Below are 21,809 nucleotides of genomic sequence, written 5' to 3'. Positions count from 1 at the left end.
CACAAACAATTGGGATGATTTCCGAAAGGGTCGTGTGCGCTCTAAGTAGAATTTTAAGCATCTTTGAACGTCCAAAGAATGTAATGTGCGTTCCGCAGGCGTTGAAGGGCGCGGAAAGAAAGACTTTAAAATCAAAGGTTCATTCAAGTGGAACTCAGGCGGCACCTTTGGAATAAATTTCGGATTGGTGCGAAGGATAAGCGCATCTTTTTTGAATTGCAGGAATGGATGCACTATGGAGAGGGCTTAAAGCTCATTCACTCTTCTCGCTGATGCTAGAGCTAAGAGGAGGGCAAGTTTCTAAGACAGGAATTTCAAATCCGCTTTGTGCACCGGCTCAAACGGAGCTTTCATGAGTTGAGCCAGGACAAGATTGAGTTGCCAAACTGGTGGAGGAGGGTGAACTGGAGGATACATTCGAAACAAGCCTTTTAAGAATTGTTTAATAATCCTAGAGGACCATAAGGAAGGGCCTGAAGAACTGCGCCTAAACCTTGATATGGCTGCAAGATGTACCTTAACAGAAGAATTCGCCAACCCAGACTTTGCCAATGATAGTATATATGGCAAAAGTTGATGAGGCAGAGATTTGTAAGGATGGAGATCTTGTCTTTGACACCACAGGCAGAACCTCTTCCATTTAGCCTTGTAAGTCTTATTAATGCTCGGTGCTCGAGCTTGGGACAAACGTCTCTACATTCCTGGGAGAGATTCAGATGACAGAACTCTCTGTGTTCAGGAGCCACGCTGTCAAGTGCAGTGATTTCGGATCCGGATGGTAAACTTGTCCTTGATTCCTCGACAATAGGGAAGGAATTGGTTGTAATCGAATCGGATGAGCTTGGGAGAGTAGAAGGAGTTCTGTGTACCAAAATTGCCGGGGCCAAGCTGGTGCAATGAGAATCATCTTGCATGGTTCCGCTTTCATTTTCCTGAGTATTCGAGGAATGAGGGGAATTGGCGTAAAAGCGTAAAAGAATGCGTTGTACCAGGCCATCGAAAGGGCGTTCCCCAGAGATCCCTGATGGTGAACCTTGCTTGCGTAAAACCGGCATTTTGCGTTCACCGGAGAGGCAAAAGGTCGATGGTTGGTGTTTCCCAGACCGAAAACACACTCTCCAGAATGGACTGATTCAACTCCCATCCGTGATTCCCTCTGTCTGGCGACTCAGGGCATCTGCCTTGACATTGAGAGAGCCTGCCAGATGTTCGGCTCTCAAGCTGATGTTGTGTAGAATCGCGTAATCCCAGAGCCTCTGAGCTTCTTTGGACAGAGTTTGCGATCTCGTTCCTCCTTGCTTGTTGATGTAGTGCATGGCCGTCGTATTGTCAGTCTGGACCAGCACTGTATGATTTCGGACCCTGGGAAGGAAAGCCTGCAAAGCCAAATTAATGGCCGCTAGCTCCAAAAAATGTATATGGCACTGACGCTGTTCTGGACTCCAGTGCCCGCTGACTTGAAGCTCTCGGAGCACCGCTCCCCAGCCTTCCAAAGAGGCATCCGTTGTCATGATCAGAGGGGATGGTGAAACTCTAAACGTCAGACCCTGTGCGATAATGTCCTGCACTAGCCACCATTCGCATGCCTTTCTCATTTTTGGTGTCACCAACACCTTGTCGTTGAATGATCCCTCTGCTTGGCACCATTGTTTGTCTAGCTCTTCTTGCAGGGGACGCATTCACAGCCTGCAATGAGGTATTAATGGTATGCAGGATGACATCGACCCGAGCAGGGACTTGTATTGTCTGACTGAAAGGCATTTCTTGTGGAACAGTTGGCGAGCCGATATGATCTGTTGACGTTCTTCTGAAGGACGAGCTGTGCATTGCGTCGTGTCAAAAATGGCCCCAAGGAACCTTGTGGATCTGGAGGGCTGAAGAACTGACTTGTGTTTGTTCAATTGAAGGCCCAGGTGACTGAACAACTGAATGCAAGCCGAAACCGCTTGAGAGGTGTCCTTGAAAGATGGAGCCTTGACGAGCCAGTCGTCCAAATAAGGGAAAACCTCCAGGGATTGTTTTTGTAGAAAAGCTGCTACTGGTGCCAACACTTTGGTGAATACTCGAGGTGCAGACCGAAGGCCAAACGGAAGCACCTTGAATTGGAAATGGCTCTTTCCCACTGTGAATCACAGATATTGTCTGTGAGCTGGGTGTATTGGAATGTGGAAATACGCATCTTCTAAATCCAGAGACGCCAAAGAGTCGCCTGGGTTCAAAAGAGGAAGAATTTCTTGGAGAGTGACCATCCTGAAAGAGAGTTTGATGAGATAAGTGTTGAGCTCTCGTAGGTCTGGTATGGAGCGCCAAGTCTCTGCCGTCTTCCGAACCAGGAAGAACCTGGAATAAAAACCTCTGCCCCTCTGAGAGAGAGGTACCGGTTCTATTGCTCCCTTGAGGAACAATTGGTGGGCTTCGTGGTGGAGCAGTCCCAGATGTTTCGTGCGGGTGGCGCCCGGAGCTCTCGTTGGAGGAAGATCTTGGAACTCCAAAGTATGGCCACTCTGAACAATATTCAGGACCCACTGGTCCGATGTTATACACTTCCAGCTGTTCAGGCAAAATGATATCCCGCCCCCCACTGATTTGACTGGGAGGGGAGGAACAGTAGGTAGAGCCAGGAGGCCGCTATTGTCTCTTGGTGTTGTCGCGTCCCTGACGGTTATGACGCCCTCGTGGAGGTTGGCGAGAGTAAGACTCCAATTGCCCCTGCCGTTGATTTGAATACTGAGTCTTATAAGATTGCGAAGACTGAGAGGAATATCTCTGTTGGGTGTTGCCTCTGTATGAAGAGAAAACTCTGCCCCGAGCGCCTTTAAATGGGACCTTACGGTAGTTGAGTGATCCCAAAGACTTCGCCGTGTCCGTATCCTTTTTATTTTCTGCAGGGCATCATCAACATGCTTACCAAAGAGCATCTCTCCATCAAATGGGAGGTCCAGGATATTATTTTGGACCTCCTGACGAAACCAGGTGGCTCTCAACCAACCTTGGCGACGAAGCACAGCTGACCCTGCCAATGCTCGAAAAGCCGTGGACGCTATGTCCATAGCACAGTCGATAACTTCAGAGGATGATTTTTCTCCCTCCATCAGAACTCTCTTTGCCTCTTCCCTCGCGGAGTCTGGCAGTTGTTCCACAAACGGCTCCATGTTACACCACATCTGGCGATCGTATCTGCCTAGAATGGAGAGAGCATTTGCTGCTCGAACCAGTAAGCTGGCCATGGAAGAAAATCTTTTCCCCACGTTATCCAGGCGCCTACCGTCCTTGTCCGGAGGCGTAGTCAAAGGTGTTGATGGGTTCTTGGACTTGCTCTGAGCAGCCTGTGATATCACCGAATCAGGCTTCGGCTGCCCAAAAAGACAAGCTGGACTGCCATCTGGAGCCTTGTACTTCTTTTACAACCTGGGGAGAACCGGAATCACAGTGGCTGGATTTTGCATTATCTTCATACCTTCCTCCCACACATGCTCAATAATAGGAATGGGTTTGACCGATCTTCTGTACTGATCCTTAAAGTCATACAGGAAACATTCAGACTCTTCCTTCGAAATTGGTAGTCCAAACCTCTTTGCAGCTCTCTCCATGAGGTTATGGAACCCCCCTATATCAACCGGAGGGGAAATAGAAGTATCCCGACCAGTGGCGTCTGGATCTTGAAACCCACTGTCCCCTTGATCCAAGTCTGGATCCTGCAATGGATCAGTCAAGGGATCCACCTGTACCTCATCATCTGAAGAGGTATCCTGCTGAATAGGAGTGGAGGGTCCGGGATCCGGTGTCCGGGAAAGGACCCTAGGAACGCCTGAGGTGGAGGTTGCGTAGACTGCATTGACTGTTCCGAAGGAAACCTGTTCCTATAGTCCTGCAGCATCAACTGCAGGTCAGAAATTATTGAGGCGGGCATGGCCACCATGTTCTGCCCTAAACCAGGTGGACGTAGTCCTTGTGGAACATATTGATGCACCCGTTGGTCACATTGCTCATAGAATTCCTCCGTGTAAGTCTCCTGCAATTTTACATTTAAGTCTGAGGGACTGTAGGCATCCCCAAAATGGCCTTCATTTTCCTCATCCTCCTCCGAATCGACATCTAGAAGCAATGTCGGTAGATGTGTCGAAACTCGTCGAGGAGATGTCATCTCAGGTGTAATTTTCATGCTCTGCAGAGGAAATTGTAGTTTTTTACCCGTCGACGGCTTCGTCGGCATAGAAGACCTCGTCGACCGAGTCTTGTCGTCGTTGGTCGTCGTCGACGGGATGATCGTCGACGGTCTCGTAGACGAACTCGTCATCATCACCATTATTGTCGTCGTTGAAGTCGTCGTCGTTGACGACGTAGTTTTCGTCGTCGACGAAGCCGTCGACAGCAGCTTTCCGGAGACCACCATCGTCGACGTTGAAGAAGTCATCGTCGACGAACCAGGAACCTTGAACGACGACGAAGTCGTCGACGCTGAAACCGCTACCGACGGCGAGCCCGTCGATGGAGCCAAGGAAGCAGCAGGAATTTCCCCAGAAGTAATCGTCGTCGACGTACCTGATGTTTTTGTTGTCGACGGACGCTGTTTTTTCTCAGGCACGGTCCCTGGAGTGCCTGTAGAGTGTTTGTCACCAGTCCTTTCCTTTTTGGATGGAGGAGAAGTGATAGAAACCTCCTTTTTGTCCTTAGAGGCTGTAACTAATCCAGCAGCCTGTCCCTGCCTCTCCTTTTCACTTCCGTGAGGAGATTGAAGGGGACTAGCCCTCTCAGACCTGTCAGACATCTTATGAGGGGCCTTAGAAGGGGGCTCAGCTGAGGAAGAACCAGGAGGAGACCTACCCCTCTTCTTGGATCTGTGAGAGGAAGGCAGAGATGTCGAATCCTCTTCATCCGATGAGAGAACCTCCTTCCGAGTCTTCATTTTTTGAAGCCAGGTCAAAAGCCGTCCCTCTCTGTCACGAAGTGTCTTAGTAGAGAAGGTCCTACAAATTTTGCAGTCTGTGGCCTTGTGGTCAGGGTATAAGCAATAGATACAGCTGTCATGCTTATCCTCCACAAAAAGACGCGTTTTTCCACAAGACGCACAGGACCTGAATAAGGCCTTCTTCTCCTTGTCAGACATGTCCTGATTGAAGTAGAAAACTTGAAGAAATAAACAGTTAGAATGAGAAAAAAACTGAGCAGAGCTCAGTGGAGACTCCCTAGCACAACGTGCGGTAGAAAAATCTGAGGCTCTGAGCTCTCTCAGGAAGGTTCTAGGGGGTGAGGCTGCTCTGATTGGTCCTGACAAAAGTTTGGTCTCTTTTGCACAAAGAGGGTGATAGGATATAAAAGGAGATGAGGCCTAGGCCTATTTTTTCTATTTTGTTTCTATGGTTGTGATACTACCGAAGCTCCCATTCCGACGACGGGGAATGATACAAAGCATGGGAATCTATGAAAGTTCCAATACTGGGGCAAATAAAACATACATGAATCAGACATAAATATGAGACAATAACTCCATATGAAATCCTCAAGACAACAGGAAGAAGAAAGTGCTATCATAGAAACTACTCACCATGCAGGGTATAAAATATAATAGGTTAGAATAAGAATAAAGAAATAATGTACGGAAGAAAGAGAAGAATAAGAAGATAAAAAGAAGATATTAGATATGAAGAATAATATGGAGAGGTGATGCCAGAGTATGGAAAGGGAAGGAAAAGGAAAGGGGAAAGAGTGGTAAAGGAATACAGTAAAATGCAAGAGATAAAACAAGTGGGGATGAGAACGACTTAATATATAATGGTGTAAGACATTGAATTAGTCTGCTTGAGTGTGTATATTGGGTGAAGCAGAGGAGGCAGAGGCATCATCAACTTCAGCTTTTAGAAAAGGAGACCATGTCTGGAGAAACATATCAGTTTCATACTGGAGGTAATATATTGTATGTTCATGAGATGCCATCAGCATCATTGCCACTAACTATTCCTCTTGCGAGGGTGGGGATGATGATTTCCAATGGCGCAGAATGCACATTTTTGCTGTGGCCAATGCAGTATGGAAGAGACGAGTTTGTGGATTAGAGAGCTTTGGGGAATGACGTAAGTCATGTAAAATAATATTGGCAGATGTAAGTGGTAGAAGTAAAGGCATCGTGGAGTATAACTTTTTTACCAATAAAGGTCCAAAAAGCCTGCATTTTGGACAAATAATAGGAGTTGTATCACAACCAGAGGTAGAACACCTCCAACAATCGACATGCAGAAGTAGACCAGCTTTATGCAGTTTAACCGGTGACCAATGCCAGTCATGGAGAATTTTAAATATACAAAATTTAAGCCTTGCTTCACGAACTCCTTTATGTAAACCCTCTAGTAGCTGTTCCCATTCAGTGGCTGTATAAGAAGTAGATAAACGAGATTGCAATTTAGTTTGAAGATTATGAGATAGAGTTTGTGGAAATAAGTAAAGCGTAAAGGTTTTATAAAGGCCAGAGGTCACTCCTTAATGTTTTCCCCATATGTTTAAGTAGGATAGTATTGGAGAAACTTGAAGCAACCAAGGGGGAGGTCCCAAATATTTCTTCAAACATTGTTGAATTTGAAGATATTTAGAGAAATGCTGTATAGGTAGATTAAAATTCTCCCTTAGTTGTGAGAAAGATTTGAAGCCGCCATTATGAAGACGTTGATCTGGGGAGTGGATGCCAGCTGCCTGGTGCTTGCTGCCTGCCACAAAGGCCAAGATGAAGTATGACCATTAATACGAATACCTGAATTATTCCATAAGGGAGCCGTGACATGGATACGAGGATTCAAATCCTATAAATGATGTCCTCTTTGCCAGGATTTGTGCATAACTGATAACATCGGGTTTTTGGGATCAGAACGGCTAGTACCACTGCCGTACAAAAGAGAGAGACCTGAGTCTGTGGATAAAAGATGGCGCTCAATATAAGCCCATTGTGGAAAATCTTTGAATCCTGGTAAAAAATAAGAGAATTGAGAGATATGCAATGTAAAGGAGCAGTGTTCAATTGATGGAAGACCCATTCCTCCATATAATTGGTGGGCTTTTAATTTTGTCATTGCAAGGCGTGGCCTAGCTGAACCCCATATGAAGGTCTTAATCTTGGAATCTATTGATCAAAGCGTAGCTAGAGGAATCTGAAGTGGAAGCATGCCTAAAACATTAATGAAATGAGGAAGAGTGAAAATGTTGATAGCTTGAACATCTACCCCAAAGAGATAACCTGAGTTTTCCATTTGTCAAAATCACGCTGCATCTGAGATAGCAGAGGAGCTAGATTGTCTGCAACCATGTTTTCCAGACCTTTCTTAACTAAAATTCCTACGTTTTTAAGGTGCGAAGACTGCCAGTGAAAAGGAAAGCCATGTACAGCTGCCTTTGTAGTGCCATCGGAAATGGGTAAAGCCTCTCTCTTGTCCCAATTAATTAATTTTGTAGCCTTAAAAAGAAGAGAAATCATTAATAATTTGAAGGAGAGACGTAAGTGTAAGAAAAATATCATCTGCATATAAGATTTTAGAATATCCAATTCAAAGGGGAGCACCTATTATTTGAGCAGAGTGTTGAATTGTAGCAGCCAATGGTTCCATAGTTAAAACAAAAAGGAGAGGGGACAGAGGACAACCCTGGCGCGTTCCTCACAGAATCAGAAATGTATCAGATATAAAACCACCACAATTCTCCTGAGCAGAAGGATTATCATATAATAAGCGTACTTTAGCTAAAAATTGATCACCTAAGCCAAGTTGTTGCATTATTGTAAAAAGATAATCCCATTCATTGCGATCAAACGCTTTTTCTGCATCAAGTGAAAGAGCTAATGCATCTTCTGAAAGATGTTTGGCAGACCACAATGTATGGGCTAACGTACGGAGATGATTCCGAGAGGAGTGCCCCTGGACAAAGCCAACTTGAGTGAGATGTACCAGAGAGGGCAAGACCTTGAAAAGTAGAAGATAATACTATCTACAAGTCATCTAACAATGTTTGAATACATAACATGCAGAAGTAGGCAGATTAGATCTGATATGACAAAAATGAATAGAATGTCTACTATTAATTATAGCTATATATATGAGTAATCAATTAAGTAGCAGGAAACTATTCAGACCCAAACATATTTGAATATCATATTATGTAAAGTCAGACAAATTAACTCCATTATTAGTATCAATGGAGGGAGACTAAGAATAAATACAAGGCCTACTGTTAACTACATCAAAACTTACGAGTAACCAATTAAATAACAGAAAGTTGTTCAGTCCGCATCTGAGGGAGTATTAAGAGGAGACTTGGATTTGTCTCTATGCGGATCTTGTGTGAAGGTAGAGACAAATTGCACAGCTGAATTTTTATCGTTGTGGGAGCGGCTGAGTCTTTTCCAAGTCCCTACCACGGTGCCCAGAATCACTTAAGGTTTCGTTGTCTGTACTCAGGTACTGTGGTGAGAAACAAGAGAATGATTGAAATTGGTCATATTGTGAGGGCTGTGTTTCCATGTATTGAGGTTTAATACCGTCTAGGAATCTCTGTAGCTGTGCTGGATCGGAGAAGTCTTAAGAAACTCAATTTCTGGTCATACGAAAGTGTGCAGGCTCAAACAAACCATATTTGATGTCTAGTTGTCGCAATTGAGGGCGCATGGAGAGAAATGCTTTCCGTTGCTCATTCCTTTCCTTAGAAAAATCAGCTGCCATGTGGATTATATGACCCTCAAATGAAAAAGAACCTTGTGAGTGAGCTGCAGCCAACAGTTGTCTTGCCTGTTCATGACGAAGAAAACAAGCAATAATCGGTCTCGTACGCAGTGCAGGATCCTTACCTGGGGGACCAATTCTGTGAGATTGATTGATTTCCAGAGGTGGATTGAAAAAAGTACCAGACAGGTTTGGGAGGAGATTGCAAAAGAAATGCTCTAGTGTTTTGTCCTTCATTATCTTCAGGAAATCCAAAGAAGCGGATATTGTCTCTTCTGCTGTGGTCTTCCAAGTCAATGATTTTGCTGTGAAGATAGAGAAGATCTTGGTCTTTGTTTTGAATTGATTCAAGACAATTTTCCATTTCTAGAACCCAGGAATCAAGATCTTCAATTTCGGCATGGAAACTTGTAATGTCTGCTCTAGTTGACTTGGTTTCTTCAACCAAGGTTGTGATTGTGATATTCATGCCTTCTAATCGGCGACTGACCCCAGAGATCTCATGTAATATATGTTGCATGGTCTCCGCTGATGCATGTGCAGTAGTGGTGGGCGAAGTCTGAGGCAAATTGGATGAAGAAGATGTATTCCCTTTCATTGGCATGGTGTTAGATTGTATGAGAGCGTCCGCGAAGAGAGGTTGTTTAGGATTTTTGTTTCCTTGCTTATTAGCAGGCATAGTCTTTTTGATCGCAACTTTGAAGTAGCGTAGAGGCATTGTTTCGTGGTATGAGATAATTATATATAAAACTTACTATAGAAGATAATTGAGGAGATACAGAAAAATATCTGCAATAATATGACAGCTGGCAAATGCGTGAATGATAAATGTAAACAATTAACAATACATCATTTACCTTTACATTAGCAGCCAGGCGTTAATATGTGTTAAAGACAGTTACATTTGAAAAGTAATCATGGCTTACCCCCACCTAAAATCATAGACTCATATATAATGACAAATATAAGCACACTTTGTAAAAATGCAAAAAGGTAAAAGGAAGGAGGCAAGTTATAGAGTGACTTAAGTTGTACAATATCAAAAGATTCCCCTTAATCATAAGTGTGAGAGGGGGAACAATGGCTGAATTCCCAAGTCACATGAAAGACAGTGATATACAACAACAAAAAGGGTTGAGGCGTATTTGAAATGAAGGATACAGCCTCAGTTTCTCATAGCTATTGCATTACAGCAATATTGACATCAAAAGGGGGCACTGTGTCAGGAAGCAAAGAAAAGCCTCTCAAACTACATGAGGAATCGCGCTTGCCGTGTCAAGTTAGGAGAAATGGCCTTGTCAGACCGAAAAGCGCGACCTCAGACATGCCAGTCGATTAGTTGTGGAAAGACGCTGGTTCGACTGCCGTCAGGCTAGAAATTGCCAAGAGGCGTGGTTTTCTTGATGTGAGGCGGCGCGGTCATAAGGGAGTTCATAGCGGCACTTGGCGGCAGGAGGGCGCTGCCTTGTGAGGAAAAAAGGCATGGCCTAAAGCAACGGATCAAGCAGGGAAACGTGAGGTAGAACAGATCCGCGTGAGCACCTCTAGCCCCTCACTGACGCTCAATGTCAGAAAATCACCTTAGCGGTCACCGTAAGTCAGTAAATTCAGCTGAGTCCATTTTCAAGTCTTCTGCCTATGGATGGGCAAGAGCAGGAATCTCTTCAACCGCCGGTAAGTAAGGAAATCCCGTCAGGGGTTCTTCCCGCGGAGGAGCTCACCTTTCAGGCGGCGATCTTCCTGCATGGCCAGACCACGCCCCCCCCCCCCCCCCCCAATTATTATCTTATTAATGCTACAATTTGGTGATTTTAATCCGCCCTCTATTCATGAGAAGTGCACCACGGTTAGCGCTACTGCACTCTTCCATTTCAATTTGCCAGCATTATTCTACTCTGAATATTGATCGTTTCCCCAGTAGAACCCAACCCCTCTCCCCCTCCCGGGCAATATTACTCTGCAGCATCTTCTTGCTCTACTCAATAGATGTTATTTATACACACAGGCGCTGCTTTTTGATAAACCAGTATATTTTCTATGTATCTTCTTCATTTCACTTACCAATTGAGTCATATAGCCCCGAGCAAACTTCCCCCTTTATTTACCAGTCCCCCAGATCATCTACAGTCCTGATGAGACCCTCCTATCTCTCATAGGGACAAAACACCATCAACAAAAACCTTTTGTTCTAAAAAAACATACACTCTGGGATTTCCCTAGTGTTATTGTGTTTCTCTGGTGCTTTGACTGAATATGTCTAACTACTTAATACCAATGTACCATATATTTGTTGGTATTTTCCTTTTTAGGTCGAGCCTGTGAGACTTGTTGTAGTGGAGTACGGAATAGAAGCCCCGCCTACTTGCCACCCATGTTTGTCATTGGCTTGTCTTTGTGCTTCATATATGCAAGCTTTTGTTTGGTTAATAGGCTTGTTAGTCCCTCCGTAGTAGAGCCTCCTGTTCGTCACCTCCTGTGGCGACTAGCCCCTTTACTTCGGTTGTTACACAGAATGTTTTTTTTAGTCATTAAGCTATCTTTTCTTTATTGAGTTTCTTACTTGCATGCACGATGTGCTTTTCTACATTCAGCACGCCATGCCCACTTTCTGCTGTATTTGCCCATCCCACCACCATTCCGAGATCGCAGCTTTGTATTATTATTTCTTTCTCGCGGCCACCATTTCCTTTCGTTTTCATTACTTATGTTACAATCTCGGCACTGCGCGGATGCCACGATTGCATATAAAAAACTTGCTTTTCTATTTCCTACAGGAAATGGCAGGTGGCCGCTTTCAGCACGTGGATAAATAGAAAATAACGTAGCAGTTTTTTCTTCGACAGACGCTTTCTTCAATGATTTTCCCATGCAATAAAATTCTCATTTGTTGCAAACACAATTTGAATCTTAACAGGAGTGAGAGCGAGCTACAATAGACAAAACAACGTGGCTCCTTTGTGGGCTGCGGTTCTTCACCATTAATAAAGGAAGACACACCAGCAACATGGGAAGTCCTTTATTGTTATTCTTATTCTTTTTATTGTTGCCCCCAGTGAAAAAGTGACATTGGTACATTCCACACATTAAAACAAGACACTGCAGGGCCCTGCTTCGATGTGTACGCAATGTTGCCATGGGCAAAGAAAGCAGAAATTAAGCTTCTCCTGCTGTCTCTTCCTTTTAAAACCGAAAAATTGCAGGATTCGATGTGCAAGGATTTACACTTGTTTAGTTCAAGATTAAAAAACCCAGGTTAATAGTTTCAAAACTTGGGGTTAATCCTTAATACGATTTTATGTCCTGTTGTTACTGTCTTCACTAAAACTGATTCAGCTGAGTGGGTTAATGTGCTTGCTGCAGAAATCCGAGCAGCTTTTAAACACCTCAGCTTTTCATGTATGCTGCAGAATGTGTGAATTTTAATCACTGATAACTCCCTCCCTCACTATGTGCTTATTGGAAACAAGGCACTGATCATTCTCTGCCTTTGAGCTCTTCGTAGAGGGCTTCCTTGATACAGGATGAATATTATCCTAAACCTAAATATGTAACTCATGGCTTAGATATGAATAATGTACAAGCGGTCGTTCCATACGGAGGTATTTAAAAAGAGGGGGGACAAAAAATGGCCAATGTTGTTCCTCCGGGCCAGCTGTCATTCGAGGCTATCAGGGTGACCACTGACAATGTAAGCGATTTTCATTTAGTATACGTTGTATATAAAATGCATCTCGGGTGCATATACTGAAAACCTAGCTGGGCTGCAACACTCCTGGTCAACTTTTAATATTCTTGGTGTAAACAGATTTTCAATTATATCTACACGTAAACAGTATATTTTCACTTACAACAGTGAGTGGCTAACCTCCATGTGAAATGCGTTACTTAACTGTAACTGCAGATATCCAGCATTGGTGTCTTTCATAGATTCACATGCCTGAATCATTCCCCGTCGTCGAGACAGGAGTCTCCCGTACATAGAAAAGTAATGTCCTATAGACATATATAGAGAGAATTAGGCCTAAGGGCCTCACCTTAGTAGCCTATCTATGTCTTTTTGTAAAAAGGACCAAACTCTAGAAGAGAGCCAATCAGCTAACACCTCCCTCTAGAACCTTCCTGTCAGGAGCCTCAGTCTCTCAGATTTTCGTACGCACCAAGCTAAGTAGGCGTAGCATTGATAGAGAGATAGGTAAGTCCTTCCAAGGGAGGCGAGAGGATTGCATGTGAATCTATGAAAGACACCAATACTGGATAACTGCAGTTACAGATAAGTACCGCATTTCTTATCCAGTATTATGGGTGTCTTTCATAGATTCACATGCCTGAATCAGAGTAGCAAGCAATACCTTGTGCACATTTCTGATGGAACAGCATATACAAGTCATTAGATAATACATATCATGCGACTATGAACCATCAATAGACATCAACCAGAAGCATTAACAGAGAAATGTGCATACCAAGAAAGAATGGAGAGATGGAGGAAGGCTCACCTTACTGGAATAGATGGCATAGCACTGCTTGTCCCACTGCTGCATCCTTCATTAGCTCTGTATCCAGGCAGTAGTGCCTGGTGAAGGTATGCAGCGACTTCCATGTGGCCGCCCTGCAGACGTCGATAACTGGCACTCCTGCAAAAAGTGCCATAGAAGTCGACATGGCTCTTGTAGAGTGAGCCCTTATATTGGAGTGCAACGGCTGTCCGGCTCTGTCGTGGCAAAAGGCAATCGCCAAATAGATCCATCTAGAGATGCTTTGATTGGTAAGCGGTAAACCCTTCCTAGGTCTACTGAAGGCTATGAAGAGCTGATTAGATTTTCTGAAATGTTTAGTTTTATCAATTTAAAATTTTAGACATCTCTTAAGGTCCAATGAGTGCAGCAATCTCTCCGCTGCAGTGCTCGGATTTGGAAAGAATGATCTGAGAATCACAGGCTCATTTAAGTGGAAGTCCGACGGCACTTTAGGAATAAACCTAGGGTTGGTCCTTAAAATCACTCTGTCCTCCCTAAACTGCATGAAGGGGTCTTGGATGGAAAGAGCCTGCAGTTCACTGACCCTCCTTGATGATGTAAGCGCCAGGAGGAGAGTAAGCATGGGCGAATTTTGTGAATTGGCAATTCGCAGAATTTGCGGATTTGCTGATTTGCGAATTGGCAATCCGCAAAATTCGGGAATTTGCGGAATTTTTTATTTTTGCGTGTTTGCGGGTGTTCGCGAGGCGCTTTGCGTGTTCGCGGGTGTTCGCGAGGCGCTTTGCAATTTCGCAGGGGGTTTTTTTGTTGCCTGCTTAATCACTGCCACCCTCTCGTTTTTTATGCCCATCTGCCCTCTGTACCACTTGTTTCTGTGCCCTTCTGCCCTCTGCCCCACTCATTTTTTGTGCCCTTCTGCCCTCTGTCCCACTTTTGTGCCCTTCTGCCCTCAGCCCCACTTAGAATGGCGCCGGCAAGCTGCCAGCACCATTCTAAAATAGCTAGAAATAGCTTCAATAGGAAGCACTAATAGATAAAGTAAAGCAGGTGCTCCAGTTGAAGGTCAAATTAAGTTACACAATCATTAATCACCCCAAGTTTGGGGTGATTAATGGTTGTGTAACTGAATTTGAGCAGCACCTGCTTTACTTTATGTATTAGAGCTTCCTGTTGAAGCGGACTTTTGTAACTATTTTAGAATGGCTCTGGCAGCTTGCCGGCGCCATTCTAAAAGAGTTACAAAAGTCAGCTTGAACTTTTGACCCAATCCGTTCCGTTCGCGGATTTTCGTTCGTGGATTTTGCGGGAAATTCACGAGTCTCTTGCGGATTGCGAATTTACCGAAAATCCGCGAAATCCGCGAGCGGAATGGATTTTCCGCTCCTGCTTAGAGGAGAGCCGTCTTCCACAAGATGTATTTAACGTCAGCCCTGTGAATGGGTTTAAAAGGGTGTTTCATTAGTTGGTTAAGAACCACATTTAGATGCCATGTTGGAGGGATCATCCGTGGTCGAGGAAAAGATCTATAGAGACCTTTAAGGAATTGTTTTATTAGTCTACTAGACCAGAGAGAGGGCCCATTCAATGTTCTTTTAAACTTCGATATCACCGCCAAATGTACCCTTATGGAAGAGTGTGCCAGGCCCGACTGTGCCAGATGTAGTAGGTAAGGAAATATTTGTTCTGGAGAGGTGGCAAAGGGACGTAGGCCCTTGTCCGCACACCAGATGCAAAAGCGTTTCCACTTCAGGGAATAAGTCTTGTTAGTGCTTTCCGCTCTTGCCTTGGCTAGGATATCTTTACAATCCTGCGGGATGTTTAATTTGCTGAATTCTCGGTACTCAGGAGCCAAGCCGATAACCTGAGAGATTTCAGATCTGGATGTTGAACCTGCAACGTGAGCAGAGATGGATGCTGACGTAGATGGATCGGCGGCTGCAGTGAGAGGCGATGAAGGTCTGTGAACCAGTGTTGCCTCGGCCAGAATGGGGCTATCAGAATTAAAGTGCAAGGCTCCGCTTTCATCTTTCTGAGGACTCTGGGAATCATTGGAAATGGCAGAAATGCGTACGCAAAGACGTTGCGCCATGCGATGGAAAATGCATTCCCGAGAGACCTTGATTGGGAATGCCAACTTGCGAAGCTTTGGCATTTGGTGTTCTCCCTGGTCGCAAATAGATCGATTTGCGGTGTCCCCCACCTTGAGAAGATTTGAACGGTGGTCGTCATGTCCAGCTCCCATTCGTGTGACAAAGACCTCTGTCTGCTTAGTGCATCTGCGATGACATTGTCCTTGCCTGGGACATACTTCACCCTCAACAAAACGTTGTGGAGAATGAACCACTTACAGATCTTTTGCGATTCGCGAGAGAGTGTTAGCGAACGCGTCCCTCCTTGTTTGTTCAGGTAGTGCATCGTCGTAGTGTTGTCGGTCCTGACGAGCACTAGGAAGTTCTTGATCGTTGGCAAGAAGGACGGCAAGGCTAGGAAGACTGCCCTCAGCTCCCGCAGGTTGATATGGAGCTGCGTCTCGGGTTCTGACCATCTGCTACTGATGCGTAATTCCTGTAGGACTGTTCCCCAATCCTCCAGGGAGGCGTCCGTCGTAATGATATGAGGAGCTGCTGGAAGCAGGAACGGCAATCCCTGCGAGAGGTTCTTGAGCAACCACCACCACTGCAATGCCTTGGTGATTTGCATTGTGATCATTATGCGGTCCTCGAACGATCCCGTGCATTGCTGCCACTGTTTGGACAAAGGTTTAACAAAAAGGGGTAACCCTGTGTCCCTCAGAACCTGGGTATATGTGATTAACAAACAAGTGGTTCTGTTGGGTAGTGACAATAATTGCTTTAAGGGAGGCTGAAAACAGCTCAGAAACACACAACAAGCAAAACTCTCTGATGGCAAAGTTTTTATATATATTAAAAACAAGAGAAAGACAATATACTGGTATTACTTCATTCCACTACATTACTGACAGCTCGTTTGGCGTTCACATCCGGATCGCTGAGTTCTATCGCGGAAAACACTGCATCGAGGGTTGACCAACGGGCTACCCTCTGGAATAATTCACCATTTGACCGATCCCCTTCCCCCCCCCCCCCTGTCTTGATAAAGACCCGCCGCGACCACCAACTGGGGCGCAACTAGGGTCGAAACGTCGACGCTCTTAGTTTGCCAAGATAGCTCCAGGAACTTGGACATTAACCATTTGTTTTCCTTGGAATATTTACTTTTACAATACTGGCCTCACAACGACAGAAAATACTTCGTTTTTTCCCTCCCCCGGTCTTTCCCCCTTGTGGTTTTATTGTAAATAATTGTTTTGTATATAAGTGTCACTATATGCATTGCACTATTATCAGTAATGTAGTGGAATGAAGTAATTCCAGTATATTGTCTTTCTCTTGTTTTTAATATATATAAAAACTTTGCCATCAGAGAGTTTTGCTTGTTGTGTGTTTCTGAGCTGTTTTCAGCCTCCCTTAAAGCAATTATTGTCACTACCCAACAGAACCACTTGTTTGTTAATCACTGTTTGGACAAAGCCTCTTGGAGCGGACGCATGTGGAGGCGACAGTGCGGTATGAGCAGGATGCACGCGGACATCATTCCCAAGAGGGATTTGAAGGTACGGACTGGTACAGTTTTCTTCGAAGCCACTGATGCGGCCAGAGAGACGAGCTTGCGTTTTCTCTCCTGAGATGGGAATGCCTTCGCAACTTTTGTATTCAGTGTTGCTCCGAGGAAGGTAATGACTCGAGAGGGATGTAAGGTGGATTTTTCTTGATTGAGTGTAAGACCCAAGTGCTTGAAGAGATTCAGACAGGCATTGGAGGATTTGGTTGCGCCTGACAAGGATGATGCCTTCACCAGCCAGTCGTCCAAATATGGGAAGACTTGATGTCCATGCTGCCTGAGGAATGCTGCCACCGGGGAAAGACACTTGGGGAAGATTCGGGCGCAGACTTGAGGCCAAAAGGGAGGACACAAAACTGATAATGCTGGCCCGCCACTGCAAATCTTAGGAATTTCCTGTGATTTTTGTGGACTGGGACGTGAAAGTATGAGTCTTGTAGGTCCAGAGACGTCATGAAATCTTCCTCCTCTAAGAGGCCTAAGATCTCCTGAATCGTGACCATTGCCTTTTTAAGAATGCGTTGAGCGCCCTGAGGTCTAGAATGGGCCTCCATTTCTTGTCCTTTTGAATCAGGAAGAAGCAGGAGTAAAATCCCCTCCCCTTGTGAGCTGACGGTACTCGCTCTATTGCCCCTTTTTGAAGCATAATTGAGATTTATTGAAGAAGCAATCGCAGGTTTTTGTGACGCATCGGGCGTGGAGGGGTTGTCGGTGGGATTTTTTCGAATTCTATAGAATGTCCAAATTGAATTAATTGAAGGTCCATTGTTATTCTCCTCCAATTGTTTAGGAATTCGGTCCATTTTCCTCCAATTTTCAAAGAAGGAGATGAGGGATGGACTGGCTGTAGGAATAGGTCATTGGCGTCTGCCAGTGGTCTTCCGTTGGTTCTTTCCCTTAAAGTTGGACTTTCCAAAAGAGGACTGTCTGCCTTGCTGTTGTTGGCGAGGTTGGTATTGTGACTTGCCTTGGTTGTAAGAATATGAGGATCTACTTTGATAATTGCTTCTGTAAGAGGATTGTCCTCTGCCTCTGTTCCCTCGAAAGGACTGGTTTCTAATTTGTAGTGTGCCAAGTGCTCTCGCTGTGTCCGTGACCTTTTTAATTGTTTGTAGCGCTTCATCGGTCTTGGCTCCAAAGAGGTGTTGTCCATCGTATGGCATGTCCAGGACTATAGATTGTACCTCCTGTCGGAATGAAGTAGCCTTGAGCCATCCCTGTCTTCGCAAAACTGCTGCCCCTGCTAGCTGTCTGAATCCAGTCATTGCTACATCCAGAGCACAGTCTATCAATTCAGAGGCCGAAGTTTGACCCTCTAGAAGCAGAGATTGAACCTCCTCTTTCGTGGCGTCTGGCAGTTCAGAGAAATACGGAGCAATGTCTGCCCACAACTGCCTATTGTACCTTCCTAGAAGTGCAATAGAATTTGCCGCCTTTACTGTCATTGCCGATGTGGTTGAAAAACGCTTTCCGATATTGTCCAGCTTCCTGAGCTCCTTGTCCGGTGGAGCTGTTAACGGAGAGGAGGGATTCCTGGAGTTTTTCTGCGCCGCCTGTGTAACCACAGAGTCCGGCTTGGGATGTCCTGTAAGGCAGGCTGGTGCCGATGCTGGGGCCTTGTGTTTTTTGTCCGGTCTTGGAACTACTGCAGATACTGAGGCTGGAGTCTGCATCAACTGCAGACCCTGTTCCCATATATAGTCAATAATAGGAATTGACCTGGTAGTTTTCTTAAGTGGTTCCTTAAAATCATTTCTTGAGACTCCCTTGTAATGTGGAATCTTTTGGCCGCTCTCTTCACCAGATTGTGGAACCCTCCTATGTCCACAGGTAGGGAATCTGAGGTAGCGGGCTCCGGGGACGCTGGAGAAGAAATGATGTAATCATCTCCGTCATCATGATTGGAATGGTCATCTTGGAGCTCACCCTCTTCCTGTTGTTCTCCCTCATCGTCAGATGATGGAGGATCTTGTATCTGTTCCCTTTCTTGACGGAGCACCAATGGTGGTGGTCTGGGCCATGGAGACGGAGCCGTTCCCGCTGCTGGAGGAGCATTTCTAGCTGCTGGAGGAGGAGCTGAGGACTCCGGGAAATGTTGTTTATAGTCCTGTATCAAGAACCTCAAATCAGACACTATAGATGCTGGTAGACATACCATGGGCGTAATTTGAGTCTGTACCTGTGCCTGAACATTACGCTCTTGGGTAATGTCAGCATCATCACCATCATTATCAGTGCTTTAGCATTTGACCACTAGATGAGATGGACTGGTAGCCTGTGTGCTATCCTCCTCATCCAACTCCTCATCTTGTATTAGACAAGCTGGAGGCAATCCTTGCACTCTACTTGGGGACGTTAACTCTGGTGTAATTGTCTTTTTTGAGCTCTTCACCCTTAGAGAAGCGGGTTGTAACTCAGCCTCAGCTGTCATTGAAGGACTCGTCGACGGCAGGATCCTGGACGACCCATCACCTACCGATTGTAGTTCTTGTGTCTGTCTCATCGACGGTGGAATCGTCGGTGATTGCTTCCATTGTGGCGTCGACGATGTCCTCGTCGACGGTGTGGCTGACGATGGTACGTCCATCGCCGCCGTTGCCTTCATCGTCGATGCCTTTGCCGACGATGACTCTGTCGACGATACCCTCGTCGATGATGCTACTGTCGACTGCGCTACTGTCGACGGTGTCTTCTTCGTCGTCGATTCTTTCGTCGATGGTACACTCGTCGACGATGATGATTTCGTCAAAAGGACATAGATAGGCTACTAAGGTGAGGCCCTTAGGCCTACTTCTCTCTATATATGTCTATAGGACATTACTTTTCTATGTACCGGAGACTCCGGTCTCGACGACGGGGAATGATTCAGGCATGTGAATCTATGAAAGACACCCATAATACTGGATGAGTTATGTTTACGGAACTGATTTTAATTGTTAGTTGTCCTAATGACTGCTATGTAACCATGAAGGTGTTGCCTAGTACTGTGCATCAGCATCACAACGGTCATTTTCTGTCACTCTCGTTACACTGATAAGTCGTAGCCATAGCATAGTTTACAGGCTTTGGTCATGGTTTTTAGTGATTAACTAGGTGGTTTGTGGTCAGCTCAACAGAAGAACATCACCTGGGGCCTTTGCAGCTGGAAAATGTTTCGCGTAAGCAGTGTTGGAAATGAAATAAGCATTTGCAATGCAATAGGTCTCACATTTACGCGAGTTTGAGCTATTGCCATTGTAAATGACAATGGGGGATATTCACAAGGAAGTGGCGGAGAGAGGAGTTAGCCTTCTTGCCTTAACGCCTCTCTCTGCCACTTCAGAAATGCAAGGCTGCACCATATTCACACAGATATGGTGCAGCCTTACGTTTCCCCCTGCAATGATGCTAAGTTTCACAACTTAGCGCCAACGCAGGCACCCTTGCACCAGAGTGCAAGGGTGTCTGCAAGCAGGGAGGTTTGTTTATGTACAGGAAGGTGTACCTTCCGGCACATAAACAAACCTAAAATGCCAGTTTGTAACTTACATGTATGCTGCTTCATGCAGCACACATGCAAGTTACAAAACAGCATTTGAAAAAAAGGTTGGTTTCTGTACAGGAAGAGACACCTTCCTGTACATAAACAAACCATGGCATTTTGCTTTTTCCATCTGTGCTGCTCAAGGCAGCACCAATGGAAAAATCAAAAATGAGCTAAATAAAGCACTTCTCCTCGTTTCGCCAATGTAAGACAAATGTTTTCCTGTCCTGTCCTTAATTTTGGCGTTGCCTCCTATTTACACTGCTCTTGTGAATAGGGGGCAGCATAAAAATCAATGGTTGGTGTGGTTGAACGCCCACCACAACACCCACCGCATGCCCCTTTCACGCTAAACACAGAGTGAAAGGGGGCCTTCTTGACAAGGCAGGGTTAAGCCACGTTAAGTGACTTAACGCTGTTTTGTGAATAAGGAGAGACCCCTATTGCCACCACAATGTCACTGAAAGTGACGTTGTGGTGGTGATAGGGGATTGTGAATATGCCCCAATGTCTTTTATTTATGTCTTGTTTTTTAAAACAAATCAAACGGATTGTCATTTGCAATGCTAATAGCTTAAACTCTCGCAAATGCGAGACCTATTGCTTTGCAAATGCTTGTTTAGTTATGGTTCTTTCACTTGAAACTCTTTAAAAACTTCCTGTCACAACTAATAGAACAATGGGTAACCTTGCACATGCATTTTGCCATTCGTGCTTATAATAAACTCAATTCGGCTTAATTGATTTCTACTAATTCATACTGGTTATCTATGTGCACTTCTTTAGATTTATTCTCAACAGTTGTCTTCTGTCTTATTATTTTTTCCTTGTGTATGAGTTCCATGTGCACGCTTGTTTAAAACCTATGTTGGATACTCAGGTTCACAGGGAGATTTGGGTTGCTCTTGTGTTAGAAAAATAAATTATAATACAAGCTGAGTTGGACCTATTGCTGTGGTTAAGTCCTTTGTGCCAGAGGGCATATGATGTTTTGTTTATTTCATTAGTCTTGTGGGGGTCATTTAATACTGATAATCTTTTCTTCAAGCTTTCAACCTTACCTGAAATGCTTGAGTAGGCACTCCTGATCATCTTGCTTAGGGTGTTGATAGTGTAATGTTAACATTTGCAGTTACTTTTTTCTAGTCATAAGGACTTTTCTTCAGCAGAAGTAGCTTTCAGAACAGTAACGGCTGTACCGTGGGACTCCCACATTGACGACGGGTAATGATTCAAGTATGTGAATCTAAGAAAAATCCCAAACTGGACAATGTTTATTTTCTTGCCTCATAGTTAGGTGAACGCTGATGCATTTTTTGGTCCTGTAATGCTGCTTGATTACAGTGGCTCTGGGTGCACTTATCAAAGCTGACACATGCATATACGATAGAATGGCATGACCCGGCTTAGACATGGGTCCTTATTGGAAGCATTAGATAAAGTGAGCTTGCTCTAGGAGCTTGATTGTGT

The 21,809-nt window shown here is 44.8% G+C and overlaps 1 protein-coding gene across 1 annotated transcript in view; it reads right to left on the bottom strand.

The window, feature by feature from the left end:
• LOC147711075 (protein-arginine deiminase type-2-like) overlaps nt 1-21,809 on the bottom strand; it is a 727,074-nt gene that overhangs the window by 473,387 nt on the left and 231,878 nt on the right. The window lies entirely within an intron of this gene.

Source organism: Lissotriton vulgaris, chromosome 5 (genome assembly GCF_964263255.1).
Source record: "Lissotriton vulgaris chromosome 5, aLisVul1.2, whole genome shotgun sequence".
NCBI lineage: Eukaryota > Metazoa > Chordata > Amphibia > Caudata > Salamandridae > Lissotriton > Lissotriton vulgaris.
This window is presented reverse-complemented; position numbering and strand designations above follow the sequence as displayed.